This window comes from Notolepis coatsorum (assembly GCF_963971535.1).
Source record: "Notolepis coatsorum genome assembly, chromosome: 3".
NCBI classification, from domain to species: domain Eukaryota; kingdom Metazoa; phylum Chordata; class Actinopteri; order Aulopiformes; family Paralepididae; genus Notolepis; species Notolepis coatsorum.
Window position 1 is genome coordinate 145222553 of NC_140167.1, and position 21444 is coordinate 145243996.

At 41.7% G+C, this 21444-nt stretch overlaps 1 protein-coding gene across 1 annotated transcript in view; it reads left to right on the forward strand.

The window, feature by feature from the left end:
• Positions 1-21444, forward strand: part of mlphb (melanophilin b) — a 251531-nt gene that overhangs the window by 216897 nt on the left and 13190 nt on the right. The window lies entirely within an intron of this gene.

The following is a 21444-nucleotide window of genomic DNA, read 5'->3' on the forward strand; positions in this document are numbered from 1 at the left end:
TGTTTCATTATAACGTCATACTGTGACATCACAAATGTTCTAGAGTGTTTGATTATGACATCATACTGTGACATCACACATGTTCTAGAATGTTTGATTATGACATCATACTGTGACATCACAACGGAACATGTTTGAGTTCTATTTGAATAATTTAAATAATATGTTGACATTAAAAAATATCAAATAAAATGATTTAAAAAAACTACATAAAACAATGATACAAATTATAATAAAATATTTAAGTAAAATGTATAGAAATAATGAAAAATAAGACAATGAAATAAAGATAATAATTCATTTAAAAGCTATTTTAAAAAGGTAAGTTTTGAGCAGTGCCAACCGAGTATGCTGTCCTAACAGACTTGGGGTCTGTAGGGTAAGCACTTATTCCCTCCGCCCTGAACATTTATGGAGATGTATGGGCCTTTTAAGTCAGTGATAAAAGTGTCTTTCAAGGATAAGTGAGCTCCTGCACTGATTATTATAGTTCAATATTCAATATTTGATATAAAAAATAAAAAAAAGCATAAAAAGGCCCCTCCCCACCCAAAAAGGGCCCCCAAAAATAGCACAGGCCCAGTGCCCTTTTCAGCCTTTGAGCACCTGCCCCTCTAAAGTCCTGTGCACGTCCCTGTTCTGCAGGCTCTGGATTTGCACCTCCCATTGTATAAGTCCTGCAGGGGTGGTAGTGCAATACCCGTAGTATGCTCTGCTGAGCGCACCACTCTCTGTAGGGCCTTCCTGTCCTGGGCAGTGCAGTTTCCAAATCAGGCAGTGATGTTCCCAGTCAGGATGCTCTCTACAGCCCAGGAGTAGAAGGAGTGAAGTATCTTCCCCGATACTCTGTACTTCCTTAATTCTCTCAGATGATAGAGGCGCTGCTTTGCCTTTTTTTACCACAGTGTCTATGTGTGTTGTCCATGTTAGGTCTTCTGAGATGCGGACTCCCAGGTACTTAAAACTGCTCACCCTGTCCACGATAGCCCCATTTATCCACAGTGGCGTGTGTGTCCCCTGCTGTAGTCTACCAATGTTCAGGAGTAGGCTGTTATCCCGGCACTATTGTGCCAGGACATCAACCTCCTCCCGGTAGGCCTTTTCGTCGTTGTCAGAAATCAGACCTACCACCACCGTGTTGTCTGCAAACTTCACTATGGAGTTGGAGCTGAACCTGGCCACACAGTCATGTGTGTACAGCGAATACAGCAGGGGGCTGAGAACACAGCCCTGGGGGGACCCGATGCTCAGGGTGATTTTTTGGAGGTATGTCCACCCACCCTGAACGCCTGGGGCCTTTCGGTCAGAAAGTCCAGGATCCAGGCGCTCAGGGTGGGGTTCAGACCCAGATCGATCAACTTGCCAGCCAGTCTGGTGGGGAATATGGTATTGAAAGCTGAACTATAGTCAATGAACAGCAATCTCACATAGCCCCCCTTCTGACTGTCAAGGTGAGAAAGGGTGTTGTGCAGTACCTGGGAGACTGTGTCGTCAGTGAACCTGTTTGTCCTATATGCAAACTGCAATGCATGGTACTAGGGAGGGAGGCACAGATGTAATCCTTGACCAGCCTCTCAAAGCATTTCATGACCACAGAGGTGAGTGCCACCGGTCTGTTTTAGGCCTGCTGGGGAGGAGTTTTTTGGTACAGGGATTATAGTGGACACCTTGAAGCAGAATATATGAACACATGGTGAACACTGGGGCTAGCTGGTTAGCACAGGACTTAAGTATTTGTCCTGTTATCCCATCTGGGCCTGCAGCTTTCCTAGTGTTCCCCCCCATAAACGCTCTCCTCATGCTGTGTTCCGTCACCGAAAGAGTGTGTTTCTCCCCCGCGGAGGAACCCCCCCGCCGCGGCAGCCGGTGCGTCAGTGACGTCGCGACACGCTAACCGGTGAGCTAACGTCGCCACTGCTTGCCCGAAACTGCGCATAAGGAGTTGAGTTTGTTTGCTAGGGAGACATCGGCACTCACGATTGAGGAGGGGCTGACCTTGTAATCAGTTATCGTTCGTACTCCCTGCCCTAAGCCTTCTGTGTCTTTCTGGGCCATCTGTGTCTCCAACTTGTTCCCATATCTTTGTTTTGCAGCCTTCACTTCCTTACGCAACCTGTAAGCTTCTGCCTTATAGTCGTCCATATTTCCAGATGCACGGCCCGAGTTGTAAGCAGCGGTGCGGTGCAAGCATTCAGGGTGACTCGGATGGAGTTGTCAACCCACGGTTTCTGGTTCGGAAAAACCTGAACCGTCTTCGTGGAGACGATACTGTTAGCTAGCGTTGCTATAAAGCTAACAACAACATCAGCAAACTTACTGACATCACTGGAACTTGATTGGAGCATGTCTCAGTCGACGTCATCCAGTGCATCCTGTAATGTGGCCTCTGATTGCTCTGACCACTGCGTCACTTCTCGCGTCACTACAGCCTCTTGAGCTCTGTGTTTATATCCGGGCATGAGGAAAATGGTGTCGTGGTCAGATTTCCCAAACGGAGGGGCCGGGAGCGCTTTGTAACCCTGCTTGAATGGAGTATAGCAGTGGTCCAGCATTTTCCCTCCCCTGGTGGTGCATGTAATGTGCTGATAGAAGTTTGGCAGTTAGATTTGCCTTATTGAAGTCACCAGCCACCAGCATGGCCGCGTCTGGATACTTGATTTGGTGTTGGTTTAACGGGACCTGGAGGTCCGCTTGTGCTTTGGCGGTATCCGCTTGAGGTGGAATGTATACTGCTGTGATGATGATGGCTGTGAATTCCATGGGGGAGATAGAATCAACGACAGATGTTCTAGGTCCGGCGAGCAGGAGCGGGAGAGAATCTTCACCCCCTTGAGGCTGCACCATCCGTTGTTAGTGAGGAAGCAGACCCCTCTCCTTTGGACTTTCCAGACTCTTCCGTTCTATCCGCACAGAAAACAGATGATGGCTTGATCTGGTGTTAATGGCGTCAGCCATGTTTCCGTCAGACATAGGATGTTACGGTCTCACGTCCCGTTGGAATCTAATCCTTGCCCTGAGGTCATCCATCTTGTTCTCCAGTGACTGGACATTAGCAAGAAGAATCAATGGTATCGATGGACGGTAAGCCGAACTTCTTAGTCTGTTTCTTATTCCTCCTCTCTTTCCACTGTGCTTCCGCTTCGGCCTCCCTGTAAACGCTCCACCATTTCCTTTGTTGTCGTCTCGGCGTATCTCCGATGGCCAATCTTGGTATAAAGTGTCATTAAACTCCTCTTTCAGTCCAGAGTTTAAGTCCATAAGTGACTGGTATGACGTCCATGCTAGTGTTGTTTTAATAAAAAAGGTATTTAAAAATAAACACATTAACAAAAAATACGCACAATCGCTGCGGAGCTAACCAGACGGTGACTGACCTCGGCCACGCCATCTCACATGATCTCCATTAACGTGACGTCTCGTCTCATTTCCGTCAGGAGAAAAAGCTTCATTGACGACCATATATAGTCATCATTTTCGTTGATTAAATCAACACTGGCTGTACCGGACTTCAATTTCCAGAAGAACCTCTCTCAATTGAATTTTAATTTAGAAAATAACGTGATTTGTCAAGTATAGAATGAAGTGGGAGAATAAATTGGATGTCATTTGTTCTGGAAATTAATATCTCTGTAGCAATTTGTCTGTTAATTGACTCGCTCACTCGACACAATGAGTCACAAAGACCCAGGAGGACGGGCACCATCCAAGATGCTGCAGATACCACAGTAGCCTCTGTATGTCTGGGCCATGCTGTAGTCCATCCGTAGCTCGCATTACAGCAGCTCCTAGGAAGTTTGTGACATCAATATTGTAAGTCCTTCCAAGCACTGCAGACACAAGTGGTTTCCTTTCAACGGGTTTATTAAAGGCTTGGTCCTCCAATCCACCTCCAATCCACCGTGAAAACTTAAACAGAAACATAAGTCGTGTCAGGTCAACACAAACAATAATATACACGGTATGAAAACAACACGTCAGCAAAGCAAAATACAAACAAACATTTAAATACCTCGTTGGCTGCATGCTACTTAAAAAGGGGTCTTATTCTTCTGTTCTTGGTAACAGTCTTGATAGTGGTACACATAGTGGTACACTCTTAGAATTAGGAGAGCCTGTACAACTCGTCTCCGACCATCCCTGCCGCTTGCTCGCAGGTGTCTTAATCAGTCCCAAAGGTAAAAACGCGACAGCAGCCTAACGGGACACCATATATGACCAGACGTCAAAATGAATATATTATAAATTGTAGCAAATTAAATAATAAAGAAAATAAGAAATGAAACATAAATACATTCTCAAATATTACACTTACAAACTGAAATAACATATAAATGATGAAACCATATAATGGCCACAGTTACAAATATATCAATGTCTATACTGCAGAAACATGTTGAGATCAATAGGGACTAGGGGTGTAATGGTCCATCAATATCCTCTATTTCTTATTGATATTATGTGTCCCATCAATATCCTCTATTTTCTATTCATATTATGTGTCCCATCAATATCCTCTACTTTATATTGATATTATGTGTGTCCATCAATATCCTCTATTTTCTTTTGATATTGTGTCCATCAATATCCTCTATTTCGTATTGATATTATGTGTCCCATCAATATCCTCTACTTTCTATTCATATTATGTGTCCCATCAATATCCTCTATTTTCTATAGATATTATGTGTGTCCATCAATATCCTCTATTTTCTATTGATATTATGTGTGTCCAATCAATATCCTATATGTTCTATTGATATTATGTGTGTCCATCAATATCCTCTATTTTCTATTGATATTATGTGTCCCATCAATATCCTCTATTTTCTATTGATATTATGTGTGTCCATCAATATCCTCTATTTTCTTTTGATATTGTGTCCCATCAATATCCTCTACTCTCTATTGATATTATGTGTGTCCATCAATATCCTCTATTTTCTATTGATATTATGTGTGTCCATCAATATCCTCCTATTTCTTATTGATATTATGTGTCCCATCAATATCCTCTATTTTCTATTCATATTATGTGTGTCCATGAATATCCTCTATTTTATTTTGATATTGTGTCCATCAATATCCTCTATTTTCTATTGATATTATGTGTGTCCATCAATATCCCCTATTTCTTATTGATATTATGTGTCCCATCAATATCCTCTACTTTCTATTCATATTATGTGTCCCATCAATATCCTCTATATTCTATAGATATTATGTGTGTCCATCAATATCCTCTATTTTCTATTGATATTATGTGTGTCCAATCAATATCCTCTATTTTCTATTGATATTATGTGTGTCCATCAATATCATCTATTTTCTTTTGATATTGTGTCCCTTCAATATCCTCTACTCTCTATTGATATTATGTGTGTCCATCAATATCCTCTATTTTCTATTGATATTATGTGTGTCCATCAATATCCTCTATTTTCTTTTGATATTGTGTCCATCAATATCCTCTACTCTCTATTGATATTATGTGTGTCCATCAATATCCTCTATTTTCTATTGATATTATGCGTGTCCATCAATATCCTTTATTTTCTATTGATATTATGTGTGTCCATCAATATCCTCTACTTTATATTGATATTATGTGTGTCCATCAATATCCTCTATTTTCTTTTGATATTATGTGTGTCCATCAATATCCTCTATTTCTTATTGATATTGTGTCCCATCAATATCCTCTACTCTCTATTGATATTATGTGTGTCCATCAATATCCTCTATTTTCTATTGATATTATGTGTCCATCAATATCCTCTATTTTCTATTGATATTATGTGTGTCCAATCAATATCCTCTATTTTCTATTGATATTATGTGTGTCCATCAATATCCTCTATGTTCGATTGATATTATGTGTGTCCATCAATATCCTCTATTTTCTATTGATATTATGTGTGTCCATCAATATCCTTTATTTTTGATTGATATTATGTGTGTCCATCAATATCCTCTATTTTCTTTTGATATTGTGTCCATCAATATCCTCTATTTTCTATTGATATTATGTGTGTCCATCAATATCCTCTATTTCTTATTGATATTATGTGTCCCATCAATATCCTCTACTTTCTATTGATATTATGTGTGTCCATCAATATCCTCTATTTTCTATTGATATTATGTGTGTCCAATCAATATCCTCTATTTTCTATTGATATTATGTGTGTCCATCAATATCCTCTATTTTCTTTTGATATTGTGTCCCATCAATATCCTCTACTCTCTATTGATATTATGTGTGTCCATCAATATCCTCTATTTTCTATTGATATTATGTGTGTCCATCAATATCCTCTATTTCTTATTGATATTATGTGTCCCATCAATATCCTCTACTTTCTATTCATATTATGTGTCCCATCAATATCCTCTACTTTATATTGATATTATGTGTGTCCATAAATATCCTCTATTTCTTATTGATATTGTGTCCCATCAATATCCTCTACTCTCTATTGATATTATGTGTGTCCATCAATATCCTCTATTTTCTTTTGATATTGTGTCCATCAATATCCTCTATTTTCTATTGATATTATGTGTGTCCATAAATATCCTCTATTTCTTATTGATATTGTGTCCCATCAATATCCTCTACTCTCTATTGATATTATGTGTGTCCATCAATATCCTCTATTTTCTATTGATATTATGTGTGTCCATCAATATCCTCTATTTTCTATTGATATTATGTGTGTCCATCAATATCCTTTATTTTCTATTGATATTATGTGTGTCCATCAATATCCTCTATTTCTTATTGATATTATGTGTCCCATCAATATCCTCTACTTTCTATTCATATTATGTGTCCCATCAATATCCTCTACTTTATATTGATATTATGTGTGTCCATCAATATCCTCTATTTCTTATTGATATTATGTGTCCCATCAATATCCTCTACTTTCTATTCATATTATGTGTCCCATCAATATCCTCTATTTTCTATTGATATTATGTGTGTCCATCAATATCATCTATTTTCTTCTGATATTGTGTCCATCAATATCCTCTATTTTCTATTGATATTATGTGTGTCCATCAATATCCTCTATTTTCTATTGATATTATGTGTGTCCAATCAATATCCTCTATTTTCTATTGATATTATGTGTGTCCATCAATATCCTCTATTTTCTTTTGATATTGTGTCCCATCAATATCCTCTATTTTCTATTGATATTATGTGTGTCCATCAATATCCTCTATTTTCTTTTGATATTGTGTCCCATCAATATCCTCTACTCTCTATTGATATTATGTGTGTCCATCAATATCCTCTATTTTCTATTGATATTATGTGTGTCCATCAATATCCTCTATTTCTTATTGATATTATGTGTCGCATCAATATCCTCTACTTTCTATTCATATTATGTGTCCCATCAATATCCTCTACTTTATATTGATATTATGTGTGTCCATAAATATCCTCTATTTCTTATTGATATTGTGTCCCATCAATATCCTCTACTCTCTATTGATATTATGTGTGTCCATCAATATCCTCTATTTTCTTTTGATATTGTGTCCATCAATATCCTCTATTCTCTATTGATATTATGTGTGTCCATAAATATCCTCTATTTCTTATTGATATTGTGTCCCATCAATATCCTCTACTCTCTATTGATATTATGTGTGTCCATCAATATCCTCTATTTTCTATTGATATTATGTGTGTCCATCAATATCCTCTATTTTCTATTGATATTATGTGTGTCCATCAATATCCTTTATTTTCTATTGATATTATGTGTGTCCATCAATATCCTCTATTTCTTATTGATATTATGTGTCCCATCAATATCCTCTACTTTCTATTCATATTATGTGTCCCATCAATATCCTCTACTTTATATTGATATTATGTGTGTCCATCAATATCCTCTATTTCTTATTGATATTATGTGTCCCATCAATATCCTCTACTTTCTATTCATATTATGTGTCCCATCAATATCCTCTATTTTCTATTGATATTATGTGTGTCCATCAATATCATCTATTTTCTTCTGATATTGTGTCCATCAATATCCTCTATTTTCTATTGATATAATGTGTGTCCATCAATATCCTCTATTTCTTATTGATATTATGTGTCCCATCAATATCCTCTACTTTCTATTCATATTATGTGTGTCCATCAATATCCTTTATTTTCTATTGATATTATGTGTGTCCATCAATATCCTCTATTTCTTATTGATATTATGTGTCCCATCAATATCCTCTACTTTCTATTCATATTATGTGTCCCATCAATATCCTCTATTTTCTATTGATATTATGTGTGTCCATCAATATCCTCTATTTTCTTCTGATATTGTGTCCATCAATATCCTCTATTTTCTATTGATATAATGTGTGTCCATCAATATCCTCTATTTCTTATTGATATTATGTGTCCCATCAATATCCTCTACTTTCTATTCATATTATGTGTCCCATCAATATCCTCTATTTTCTATTGATATTATGTGTGTCCATCAATATCATCTATTTTCTATTGATATTATGTGTGTCCAATCAATATCCTCTATTTTCTATTGATGTGTGTCAATCAATATCCTCTATTTTCGATTGATATTATGTGTGTCCATCAATATCCTCTATTTTCTATTGATATTATGTGTGTCCGGGCTGGATCCACGGAAGTTCTGCTGAAGGCATATAGCGCACAGGAAGCCTTTCCAAACAAAAACACAATTCACGTTAACCGTAAGGCTTCTCAGCCAGGGCTGGACAGGGACAAAAAATCTGCCCTGACATTTTTTGCCAGACCGGCCCACCACAATCAGTCGGACACCACCCACCAGTACACCATCCTTGCGGTCCCCTTACCCTTGTGTGGTGTTAGGGTCCGAACGGACCCGTTTTTTTCCAGAACAAGGCATTGAGTATGTGCTCATGGCGGCAATTTTTTTTTTTATCCACTTTTTTTCCCATTTTCTATATTTTCTCCCATCCCAATTTCGTATCATCCAATTCAACCCTCCCCTGTCACGGACGCTGTTTCTTGCCTCCCACAAGCCGGCTGCAATGTGGACTAAGTCATACATAGCACAAGTCCCCTCCGGTACTTGAGGTAACAGCAGTCGCATCTTTTCACCTGCGCAGCTCGATCTCTCAGTGGCGAGGAGTAACGCGTGGGAGGCTCACGCTGCCCCCGACACGTCCTGATTCTACTGCGCAGGCGCACCAACCGACCTGTAGGAGTCGCTGTCCACAACGCCCGATCCCCACCCATCAGTTTCCCACCCCCTAATACGGCCAATGTGTATTAGTACGGACGACCAGCTAAACTGAAAGCAAATGTGGAGCGCTGGGCTCGAACTGACAAGCCCAGCGTCTCCAGCATTTTGTGGCGAGCGCCTTGCCCACTACGCCACGTAGCCGCCCTCATGGCGGCTATTTAAACACAAAAACACTCATGTTTACCATTTTAGCAAATTCTGAATCTCTTCTAGAATTTTTTTTTACATCTGTGGTGTTCGGGTCCAAATGGACCCGGTATAGAAAAATGGCTATAGACATCAGTTGGCTTCATAGAAATGCTACAGTTAGCTCTGTGGGTAGGTGGAGAGGGAGAGGAGGAAGAGAGTGATAGGGAGGTGGAGAGGGAGAGGAGGAAGAGTTATATGGAGGTGGAGAGGGAGAGGAAGAAGAGTGATAGGGAGGTGGAGAGGGAGAGGAAGAAGATAGGGAGGTGGAGAGGGAGAGGAGGAACAGAGTGATAGAGGGGGAGGAGGAAGAGAGTGATAGGGAGGTGGAGAGGAAGAAGATAGGGAGGTGGAGAGGGAGAGGAGGAACAGCGTGATAGAGGGGGAGGAGGAAGAGAGTGATAGGGAGGTGGAGAGGAAGAGAAACAGAGTGATAGGGAGGTGGAGAGGAAGAGGAACAGAGTGATAGAGAGGTGGAGAGGAGGAGGAGGAAGAGCGATAGGGAGGTGGAGAGGGAGAGGAGGAAGAGAGTTATAGGGAGGTGGAGAGGAGGAAGAGAGTGATAGGGAGGTGGAGAGGGGGAGGAAGAAGAGAGTGATAGGGAGGTGGAGAGGGAGAGGAGTAAGATAGTTATAGGGAGGTGGAGAGGGGGAGGAAGAAGAGAGTGATAGGGAGGTGGAGAGCGAGAGGAGTAAGATAGTTATAGGGAGGTGGAGAGGAGGAAGAGAGTGATAGGGAGGTGGAGAGGGGGAGGAAGAAGAGAGTGATAGGGGGGTCGAGAGGGTGAGGAAGAAGAGTGATAGGGAGGTGGAGAGGGAGAGGAAGAAGATAGTGATAGGGAGGTGGAGAGGGAGATGAAGAGTGATATGGAGGTAGAGAGGGAGAGGAGGAACAGAGTGATAGAGGGAGAGGAGGAACAGAGTGATAGGGAGGTGGAGAGGGAGAGGAGGAATAGAGTGATACGGAGGTGGAGAGGGGGAGGAAGAAGAGAGTGATAGGGAGGTCGAGAGGGTGAGGAAGAAGAGTGATAGGGAGGTGGAGATGAAGAGTGATAGGGAGGTGGAGAGGGAGAGGAGGAACAGAGTGATAGGGAGGTGGAGAGGGAGAAGAGGAAGAGAGTGATAGGGAGGTGGAGAGGAGGAACAGTGTGATAGGGAGGTGGAGAGGAGGAAGAGAGTGATGGGGAGGGGGAGAGGGAGATGAAGAGTGATAGGGAGGTGGAGAGGGAGAAGAGGAAGAGAGTGATAGGGAGGTGGAGAGGAAGAGGAGGAAGAGATCGATAGGGAGGTGGAGAGGGAGAGGATGAAGAGAGTGATAGGGAGGTGGAGAGGGAGAGGAACAGAGTGATAGGGAGGTGGAGAGGGAGAGGAACAGAGTGATAGGGAGGTGGAGAGGGAGAGGAGGAAAAGATCGATAGGGAGGTGGAGAGGGAGAGGATGAAGAGAGTGATAGGGAGGTGGAGAGGGAGAGGAGGAAGAGAGCGATAGGGAGGTGGAGAGGAGGAAGAGAGTGATAGGAAGGTGGAGAGGGAGAGGAGGAAGAGAGTGATAGGGAGGTGGAGAGGGAGAGGAGGAAGAGAGCGATAGGGAGGTGGAGAGGGAGAGGAGGAAGAGAGTAGTAAGGAGGTGGAGTGGTTTTGTTCCTTGATTTATTTCCATAATACAGTTCTAAAAACCACAAAGCAGTTTACTCAATAAAGTGTCTTCATATATTAGCCTGTTATAGTCAGATTGCATACATATTTACCCATTTTCTTCAATATGGGGAACAGCATGAGTGAATATAATCCTATTTTCGATTGAAAAAAAATGTATATTGTGTCTTGGGGCCATATGGGGGCCATATAAAATAATGTTGATATGGGTACTGGTTATGATGAGCTAATAAGTTAGTAATGAAGTACAAAACAAAACTGGATAATAATCCTTATTTTTTGGGGTGGTTGGTACTGAGTTACACACCGGGTCCATTCAGACCCAGAGTTTTTGTTAACACCAAAATAAGATAAATAAATAAGCAGCGCACAAGGGTTAAATATGCGTACCTACTGTACTATTCCCCCAAACCACTACAAAGCTGGGTAGTAAGTGCCATGGACAAGTGTGCCAGTGCAAGTGGACCACACTTGCTCTTGGCTGAATCTTGTTTTGGGTGGTGATGTAAAAACACCTGCATCATAGCAGGCTCAGGACTCAGTCTACAGCCTGTTCCTCCCTGTCTCTCTCCTCCACAATCTGGCTTGACTAGACATAAGGATAGAGAGATGATTACAATTAACTGATACATTCAGGTCCAGAATTGTTGGAATTCCCTGACAAAGATGTGCAAAAAGCTGTACAATTTAAACAATACCATACTGGTAATGAGGAAATAGTTGTTTATTCAATTAATGCATGGAGCTGTTCCATCTTATTTCATTTGATACTAACTACTCAGTTCATGCAGATGTCAAGTATCCAAATATCAATGATGAATATTGCATAAGGTTTACACAGTTAATAGATCACCTTTTTGTTATATATTCATGTTCAGAGAGGAGTAATAGTTAGATCTTTGTATGTGATTTATATAGCAATTAAATCAATTGTGTGCTTGTTTGTTTGGGGAGTTTGACCTACAGTGAATGTGCCTACCATGTGAAGGTGCATGCTCAATGGACAGCACAAACATTATTTGTGTAGGTGGAGACTAGAGCTACCACATATAGCATAGGTGTCAAACTCACGGCCCGCGGGCCAAATCCGGCCCGCCACGTCATTTGATGTGGCCCCCCAAGAGCTCAGGTAAAAAAAATTTTTTTTTTTTTTTTTTTACATTAATATTGGGTTAAAAAATAGCAGTGTTAAAATAATTGTGGGTTAATGCGTTAATAAAGCTTTAACTTTGACAGCCTTAGTTATTACACATTCTTACACATACATGTATGTTGAACATCTGAGGTAACAAAGGAAAAAAGTCAAAAGCACTTACTCCTCAGACATTCTTTGACAATTTTACAGCCCAAAATACAAAAAAGATCCAGGCGGAATAGGTAACAAAGGGTTGAAGAAATATTGTCTGAACTGTCAGATGCAAACTGGCTGTGTGACATAACCGAGCATCTCGCTCAATTGAATAAGAAGCTGTAGGGACCAGTGATGCCACAGATTACTTGTAAAAGTAATCCGGTTACTGATTACTGATTACTCCTTTAAAAAGTAATCCAAGTTACTTTACTGATTACTTGATTATCAGAGTAACTTAGTTACTTTGAAAGTAACTAGGTTACAAAGTCGTCGTCGTTCCCCCAACAGTTTTTTTTAAACGCTTTATTGAAAGTGCATAAATTGTTTTTAACTTGTTTCTCTGCACATAACGTAAATTGTTAAACTAGTGCTTCAGCTTCTGTACCATCAAGTATGGTAAAGCAACAGTCTATGATGCTCACAGCATTAGAGCAGCCAGCCAGTGGTTGTACAAAACCAGTGTATCTATTCACATCTAACAAATGCAGGCTGAACTATTCAATTATATCAACTGTAACTATTAAATTGTTTTTATAAATGTCTCTCTATAAACATACAATCAGTCTCTCTTTAACATGTAAATTAACTGTAAATCTGGCAAATAAGAGCTTTTGCTCTGCCACCATCCAATATACATTAATCAATAGGGAAAGAAACAATCTCGCTCTTTTGCTGTTTGGCTGGCCTCAGAGTCCTCCTGTACCAGAATGAATGAATGAATGAAAACTTTATTTAACAGATTGCAGAATGGGTACAATATACAGTACGGCTCAATAAGGGGATGCAGACCAGAGAAAGACGTTTGTCTTGTTTACATCAGGGTCCCCCATTTTCAATTCATAGTCGAAGCGTCGGCTAGTGTTGTGATTCCAGATGCTTTCAATGCAATTGGATGTGCTGTTTTTAGCGGTAGACAGTATTTTGACTGAGGCTACGTTTAAACGAGCGTTTTGGGGTGGAAGTCTGAACAGAAACCGCAAAAGTCTTCTTGCGGTTTCACTTCGTTTAGACAAGCGTTTTGTAAATGAATTCTCAGACGAACATAACAACGGAGCCCTGCTGTCACACGATTGGCGCATATGTCACATGACGTGCTGTGAAGACCCGCCCTACTCTGCCTCTGATTCGCAGACTGTGGATGGGGAATGTGATTGGGCCAAAGCAGAGTCACTCACAGACAGAGAGTCCAGTCACGCCGCAGGGACACATTCTTGTGTAACCCTTTCACTGCCACACCATGTCACTCCATAATAATAATAAGAAAAACAGCTCAAAATGTATTTTTGACTGTCGAAAACGAAATAAAATACTGCATTCCGCCTGCATTATGAATTTATGATGAGATAGTAACGAAATAGTAATGCACAGCCACTTGGACAAGTAACTGCAATCAGATTACTGGCTTTTAAAGATTAACGCGTTAGATTACTATTTTCGGGGAAAAGTAATCAGATTACAATAACGCGTTACTTAGTAACGCGTTACCGGCATCACTGGTAGGGACGCAAACAAGTCCCACCCAAAACTTGACCAATATAGTTGTGAACTGAGACAACCCTTATTTTGTTATTTTTGAGTACAGTTACAGTTGTGTGTTCATGCAGACACATAATAGCAATTTCATTACGAATTGAAAATGGGGGACCCTGATGTAAACAAGTCGAAAGTCTTTCTCTGGTCTGCATCCCCTTAACGATTGTGTGTATTGAGCTGTACTGTACTGTACCCATTCTGCAATCTGTTAATTAAAGTTAATTAAACTATCTTCCATTAGTTGGATGTATGGCCTCTGCAAGGTTGTGTGCAGCCATTTGTTTTTGTAACATCTGCTACATCTGTCCCACGTGTTCTTTGCAGCTCACAGTTGTTAGTTCTGCCCCTCTTGACTGTGACAAAAAGGTTTTGAACAAACTTAATGTCATAGCTTGTATTTGATGATATTCTTCTTTGTTATTTACTTGAATGGTTTGATCATTGATTGGTGGAGTAATATGGGGTTCTGATAAACTAAAATTATTTGTTAAAATAACATAAGCTAACATATATTTTTACATTTATGCAAATTAATATGCAATATGTATAACTTGAATAAGTAATAAATACAGAAACACCATGTTTAACAATATGTAAATGTGTAGCTACATTTATTTTACATTACATTAACATTTATACGGTCTTTGGCCCTTTGAGGGCAACCATAATGCTGATGTGGCCCTCTGTGAAAATGAGTTTGACACCCCTGACATATAGTAATAAGTTATAACAGTAAGTAATCCATACCATATAATATCCTAATAGTTACCTTACCACCATACTTGGCTGAAAATAAACGTTGCTGCCTGTTGTGAATGTGTTTTTCCCTGTAGGCTAATACATAAGTAGGCATACATTTTTACAGTTGAGCAAAAATGTGCAGTTGAGTAGGCTATATGCAGGACCGCCTCAGGGGGTGTGCGAGCAGTGCGGTCGCACAGGGCCTCGCAGGAAGGGGGGCCTCGCATTTTTTTTTTTTATTATTATTATTTTTCTTTTTAACTTTTTTTTTGCGAGGCCCCCCTTCCCGCGAGGCCCTTTTTCTTCACAGACCTAAAATCTAGTTTTGCTTACATGCTTATATATTTAGACACGTTTGTAGAATAGTGTTCCGGGCTCTGCGGCTCTGCTGCTCTGCAGATAGACACGTTTGTAGAATAGTGTTCCGGGCTCTGCGGCTCTGCTGCTCTGCAGATAGACACGTTTGTAGAATAGTGTTCCGGACTCTTTGTGCAAAGCATCGTTGGAGGACTAACACTAGGGGGAGCCGAGCTGGTTGGCGTCGGTCTGGTAGTCGGTAGAGAGATGTGAAGAAGACCGGATCCACGAGGAGGGGGTACAGCCAGGTAGAGGGTCTATTCAGCGCTATCCACAGGAGCGAGTCGATGTATTTTGAAAAGCAGCATGGAGCAGAAGAAATAACACCGTGTGCCATAAGCTTGTTATCAATACCAAGTATGATGGTTATGCCAACTTTGCCAAGACGAAGAGGATGTTCGGCAGATGGACTGAAGATGAAAGTTGTTGCATGTTAGAACCTTCAGTCAGGCTATAGCTATGTCGGCTAGTAGCAATTAGCTAAAGGCAGGGACAGTTAACTAGCGTTAGCTAACGCTAGCTAGCGTTAGCTAACGCTAGCTAGCATTAGCTAACGCTAGTTACCTAGCATTAGCTAACGCTAGTTACCTGTCCCTGCCTTTAGCTAATTGCTAAGTTATCGAGTGCTAACGTGTGGCAGATAAACTAGGACTCCCAAGGGACTGGTACTTTTCATCTCCACGGAATATGCGCAGACGTCGTCTCCTTCCAACTTTGCCATTGATTCTGCGTTAGGGTGAGTTTTTCATGCAACCTATTCTATTCCCGCCGTTGAGATCTCTCTCTCTCTCTCTCTCTCTCTCAAACACAGTGCTTCCCAATCCTCTCCTCGAAGCACCCCAGCCGTTCCATGTATTTGTTAAATTCCACCACCAGCACATCTGATTCAACTTAACAAGCCCTTTATTAGTTGAATCAGGTGTGCTGGTGGTGGAATTTAACGAATACATGGAACGGCTGGGGTGTCTCGAGGAGAGGTTTGGGAACCACTGCGAGTCTAACACACACACATACATGCTCTCTCTCTAACACACACAGACATGCTCTCTCTCTAACACACAAAGACACATGCGCTCTCTCTCTCTCTCTCTCTCTCTTTCTCTCTCTCTCTCTCTCTCTCTCTCTCTCTCTCTCTCTCTCTCTCTCTCTCTCTCTCTCTCTCTCTTTCTAACACACACAGACATGCTCTATATCTCTCTCTAACACACAAAATTACATGCTCTCTCTCTCTATCTTTCTCTCTCTTTCTAACACACACACACATATACATGCTCTCTCTCTAACACACACACACACACACAAACAGACATGCTCTCTCTCTCTCTCTTTCTAACACACACAGACATGCTCTATCTATCTCTCTCTTCAATTCAAATGGGCTTTATTTCACATTCTTGTATTTCTCCCAGTAGGTATGGGAGTTTTGAGTTATTGTCCATGTTTTCAAAGTCTCTTTGGGTGTTTGCAATTTGTGGGAAGTATATGTCTTGGTATAGTGGGCAGGTTGTTAAGAAGTGGAGCTCGGTTTCCACCTCATCTTGTGTGCAGTGGGTGCATAGTCTGTCTTCACTTGGGAGCCAGGTCTGCCTATGGCGGCCTTTCTCGATGGCTAGGCTGTGCTCGCTGAGTCTGTACCTAGTCAAGGATCTTCTTAGTATTGGGTCAGTCACAGTGCTCAGGTATTCTGCCACTGTGTACTCTCTGTTTAGGGCCAAATAGCATTTCAATTTGCTCTGGTTTTGGGTTGTTTCTTTCCAATCTCTCTCTCTCTCTCTCTCTCTCTCTCTCTCTCTCTCTCTCTCTCTCTCTCTCTCTCTCTCTCTCTCTCTCTCTCTCTCTCTCTCTCTCTCTCTCTCTTTCTCTCTCTCTCTCTCTGGCCTTGCTCTGGTGGAGGGTCAGGGGCATTGCCGGGTCTGTGCAGCGATAACACTGTATATTGACTGTAGAACGGGAGCTCTCTCTCGCTCTCTCGCTCTCTCTCTTGCTATATGTTGACTGTATCATGCCCAGCCTCGGGCAGCGCTATTATTTAAGAATATGTTGACTGTATGAAAAAAATATATATATATATTATATTATTATTATTATTATTATTATTTTTTACCTTTTAGGGCGGGGGGGGGGGGGGGGGGGGGGGCGTCGCGTTTAAATCTCGCACAGGGCCTCGCATTTCTCCCAGGCGGCCCTGGCTATATGTGCTGTGTTTTTATGTCTTTCATCGAGGAACACCTTGGAAATAAGTTTTAATGAATGCTTTCAGGTGATATTCATCCAAACCTGAATCCAAAAGTCGAGGTTTGTCTTTTAGGTGACAAACCTCGACTTTGCTGATGACCTGGATCTCCTGCCACACAATTACAACCAGATGCAGTACAAGACAACCAAGCTGGCAACTACATCCCTTGAGACTGGGTTGAGAATAAACAGGAAGAAAACCAACCTAATGATGATCAACACCTCTACCAACAACACAGTCACAGTAGGTGATGAATCCATACAGGAAGTCAACTCCTTCACTTACCTAGGCAGCATCTTGGATAAGAAGGGCGGCATGGACGGCGACGTTACAGCCAGAGTAGGCAAAGCCAGAGCAGCCTTCATCATTCTGAAGAACATCTGGTCCTCCAAGGACATCGCCATGACAACCAAAGTGCGGCTCTTCAATTCAAATGTAAAATCCGTCCTTCTCTATGGTTCAGATTCTTGGAGAATAACAAAAGAACATTGCAGAAGATACAGACCTTTATAAACAGCTGTCTGAAACGCATCTTTGGGATCCGGTGGCCAAACTAAATCAAGAATGAGGAAGTATGGCTGAAAGGAAGACAGGAACCAGTAGAGAAGCAGATCCTGAGACGAAAGTGGGGATGGATAGGCCACACTTTGAGGAAACCGGCTACCAGTACACACCAGGCCCTGACTTGGAATCCCCAGGGGAAGCGGAAGAGAGGGCGGCCTAAAAACACCTGGAGGTGGGACACTGAGGCGGAGCTCAAGAGACAAGGAACTAGCTAGGGGGGGGGGGGGGGGGCAGAAAGGACAGCCCAAAGCTGTGTTGGATGGAGAAAAGTTGTAGATGGCCTATGTTCCATTGGGAGCGATGGGCCTAAGTAAAAAGTAAGTAAGTTTAGGTGATATCCTCAGGAATACAAATTGGTCATGATAATTTGTTGTTTGTCATTTCCAAATAAAGATCTAATCAAATCAAAAAAGCAGTTTTTGCAATTGAGCTACAGGTGTTGTATACAGCCTTTCCGTGGATCTTTATCAAGGGAACCCTTATCCTAATTGTTGTGAAGGGCCAGATTAAACCGAATATATATATTTATTTATATATATATATTTAATTGTATTTGTATATTCTCTAATATTCCCTGATATCCCTTGTATATTCCTTGTACAATATGCATTGAATATCCATTCTAGCCTACTGAACATCCCATAATAGTCTCCATTCTACTATTGGTCGAGACCTTGGTGCCAGGCTGCCATACCCCTCAGACCCAGTTCAAACGTACCGCTCGACATGTACGAACAAGTCCTAGTTCCGCGTAGGAATTTGGCTACCGCACCACTAATGGGACTATTTGTTCATAGTGCGTATATATACTGCGCTACTAAAGTAGGACTTTCTTTTCAGTCCAGTTTCTTACCCTCCAATAGAGTCACAGACGTAAAGCCTCCCCGCGATGCCACGTGTGGGAGTAAGGCCAAGTTCGGCCTACCATCGGTATTGAGACATCGTGTATATTAATATTTGAATAGTCATATTTGGCACTATATCGTCGAGTTGGACGTAGTCTATTAAGCTAATAATAGTCTGTTAATATATAGTGCTTCGTGCGGTGAGAATACTACCGTAGTCAGTACCCCATCGTTTCGGGCAGAGAACTGGCTGCTTACCCAGGGTGGTTGACCCTATGTGAAGCTGCACCCGAGGAGCCCCAGAGCCGACGAGCGAGTGGACCTGTATACCGGATTATTCTACCGACGACAGCCCGCCTTCCCAGGCACGGATTATGCTTTGGATACTTTGATTATTCTATGGATAAAGACCCCCGACACTACCGTGTGTTGGAACCCCCCCCCCCCTGGAGAGGACGCAAGGTGAGGAGACGCTCTGCAAGACGAGGTCTCTCCACATCTCTCCCCCGTGGACCGGAGAGAGCCGGCCCACAAAGAGTCCACCTGCTTTCATCTGTGGTCCAAGGATCGCCGGCGCATTGAACGGCACTACAGTGGGTTCTCCTGGGATACCCTTGGCCGGACGAGGCAGCTGGATTCTACCCCCCCCCACCCCTCCTACTCCTGTCGGCTTACAAGCGACCGGATTAACCCCCTCTAGTGTATCCAGCCTATAATCATTAAAGTATCATTGCTGTTATTCCTTAACTATTCCAGGTCGTATATTTACCACCTGCGCCTTCAGAGATTGGACATTATCTATTGATATACCGACGAATACTCCTTGCCATAAAAGTGCATACTATTTCAATTCATAAATGTAATTAAGTGATTAAGTGTTTATTCTACACACCATCGCTGTGTAGGAAATAAAGACCTGCTTCTAATTCGTACATTTGTGTTGGATCCGTTTCATCTACGTGAGAGTGTTCATGATAATATATTTATGCCGTGTACTGGGTGGCCGAATATTAAGTACAAAGGTAGTGGTAGTAAGTATCATATCTAGTAATACAGTCAGGGAATTGTACCCCTCAGTTACACTAATGATTTTTTAAATAATATTATGATGATACGATATGGATCACCTAGGTCAGGTCACTCACAGCAACTTGGGCTTAGCTTAGCCAACACGAAGATGCTGACAAAATAACGTTAGCTAGTTAACTGCATTAGCTACAAAAACAATGCCAATAGCTTGCCTGCTCCACTGCCTGTGTCTGCTCCTCAGCCTGGCAGTGGGCCACCTGAGGCTGTTGCTGCACTACTGTGTGGATGACGACATTGAAGCTGCAGAAAACATTTCTGTTATTTTAGTACATTTAGCAGCACCCGCCTTGCAACTTCTCCGCACCCCCCCCTACTTCTGTTTAACAATTTTTTTCTGCTTCTGACACGAGAAACAGGTGAGAGTAAGTAAGTAAGAGATGTGATTGGGCCAGCTTAACTCATTGGGTGCCATACCCGAGATAAGTCGAGTTCTCGGGTTTTGATCCTTTGATATTTTTAGTTTAGATATTTTAGAGTTAATGGCCCGCTGTCCCAGTCTAGTGGCGGGGGGGGTGCTTAGTAAGAGATGTGATTGGGCGAGCCCAGTGTCAGTCAGTAGCAATGGGCCGCTGTCCCAGCCTAAAGCCTAGTAGTGGGCCGGTCGTTGACCACACTTTTTTTTTCTATAAATCTAATTATAACAGCCCAAAAGATGCGTCGGGCCGTTGGCCCACCGGGAAAATGCCCGGTATGCCAGATGACCAGTACAGCCCTGTTCTCAGCCAGCCCCCTCTCTCATCAAAACGACTTCCTCCTGCTGTAATGCGGAGCTGACGGCAAAACCGCAAGCGATGGGACTTCATGGGAAATATGGTCTTATCATGAGAATTAGGTTTCAGCAACGGTCTCATTTGTTTACTTTATATATCCAAAGGTATAACGACCAATATGACATTGATATATTTTTTAGAAAATTCTCCTTGTAGCTGCTTTAACAGCTGAACTGAATGTATGCCGGCCCGGCCGCCACCACACGTCAGCCCTGAACATCCTGCACCTCTCCAGCCGCTGTATATATTTTCTACATCACTGCCTCCTCAAGTGAATAGTTAAGGCTCTCATCCTCCTGTACAGCCAAATCATTATTTCCACCCCACAATACTCTATATTTCTATATTTTATTATACGTCTATTTATTACTCTTATTACTGTATGTTCCATCCAGCAGTGACACTTTTCATCTTTGATCCTTAATCCCCACTGTATTTGATTTTTATTCTTTTTTAATTTATTTGTTTACTGCTTGTTTTTAGGTTATAGTTTGTTTTTAACTCTTTCTCTGCCATGCTGGCCGTGCATCCTGCGGTTAGTAGGCCAGCTTTTCGTGACTATTTGTATATTCTATATTATAGCTATGGGGAAAATGGTATGGCTCATTTGACAGACACTATTTGCAGTACAACCTGTAAAAAGGTGTTCGTTTCATCGCCCATTTCCGAAAGAATCCAGTATTTTTCCATAGATCGCGAGATAGGACGCTTTGTGCAATAAGCCCGAATCGTTCTGGTTGATTCCCTGAACCCCCAAATACTCCCAAATCAAAGGTATGTACCTTCATATGTACCTTCACTTTCGGGGTAGTCTTACCCCGAAAATCTGATCGTTAG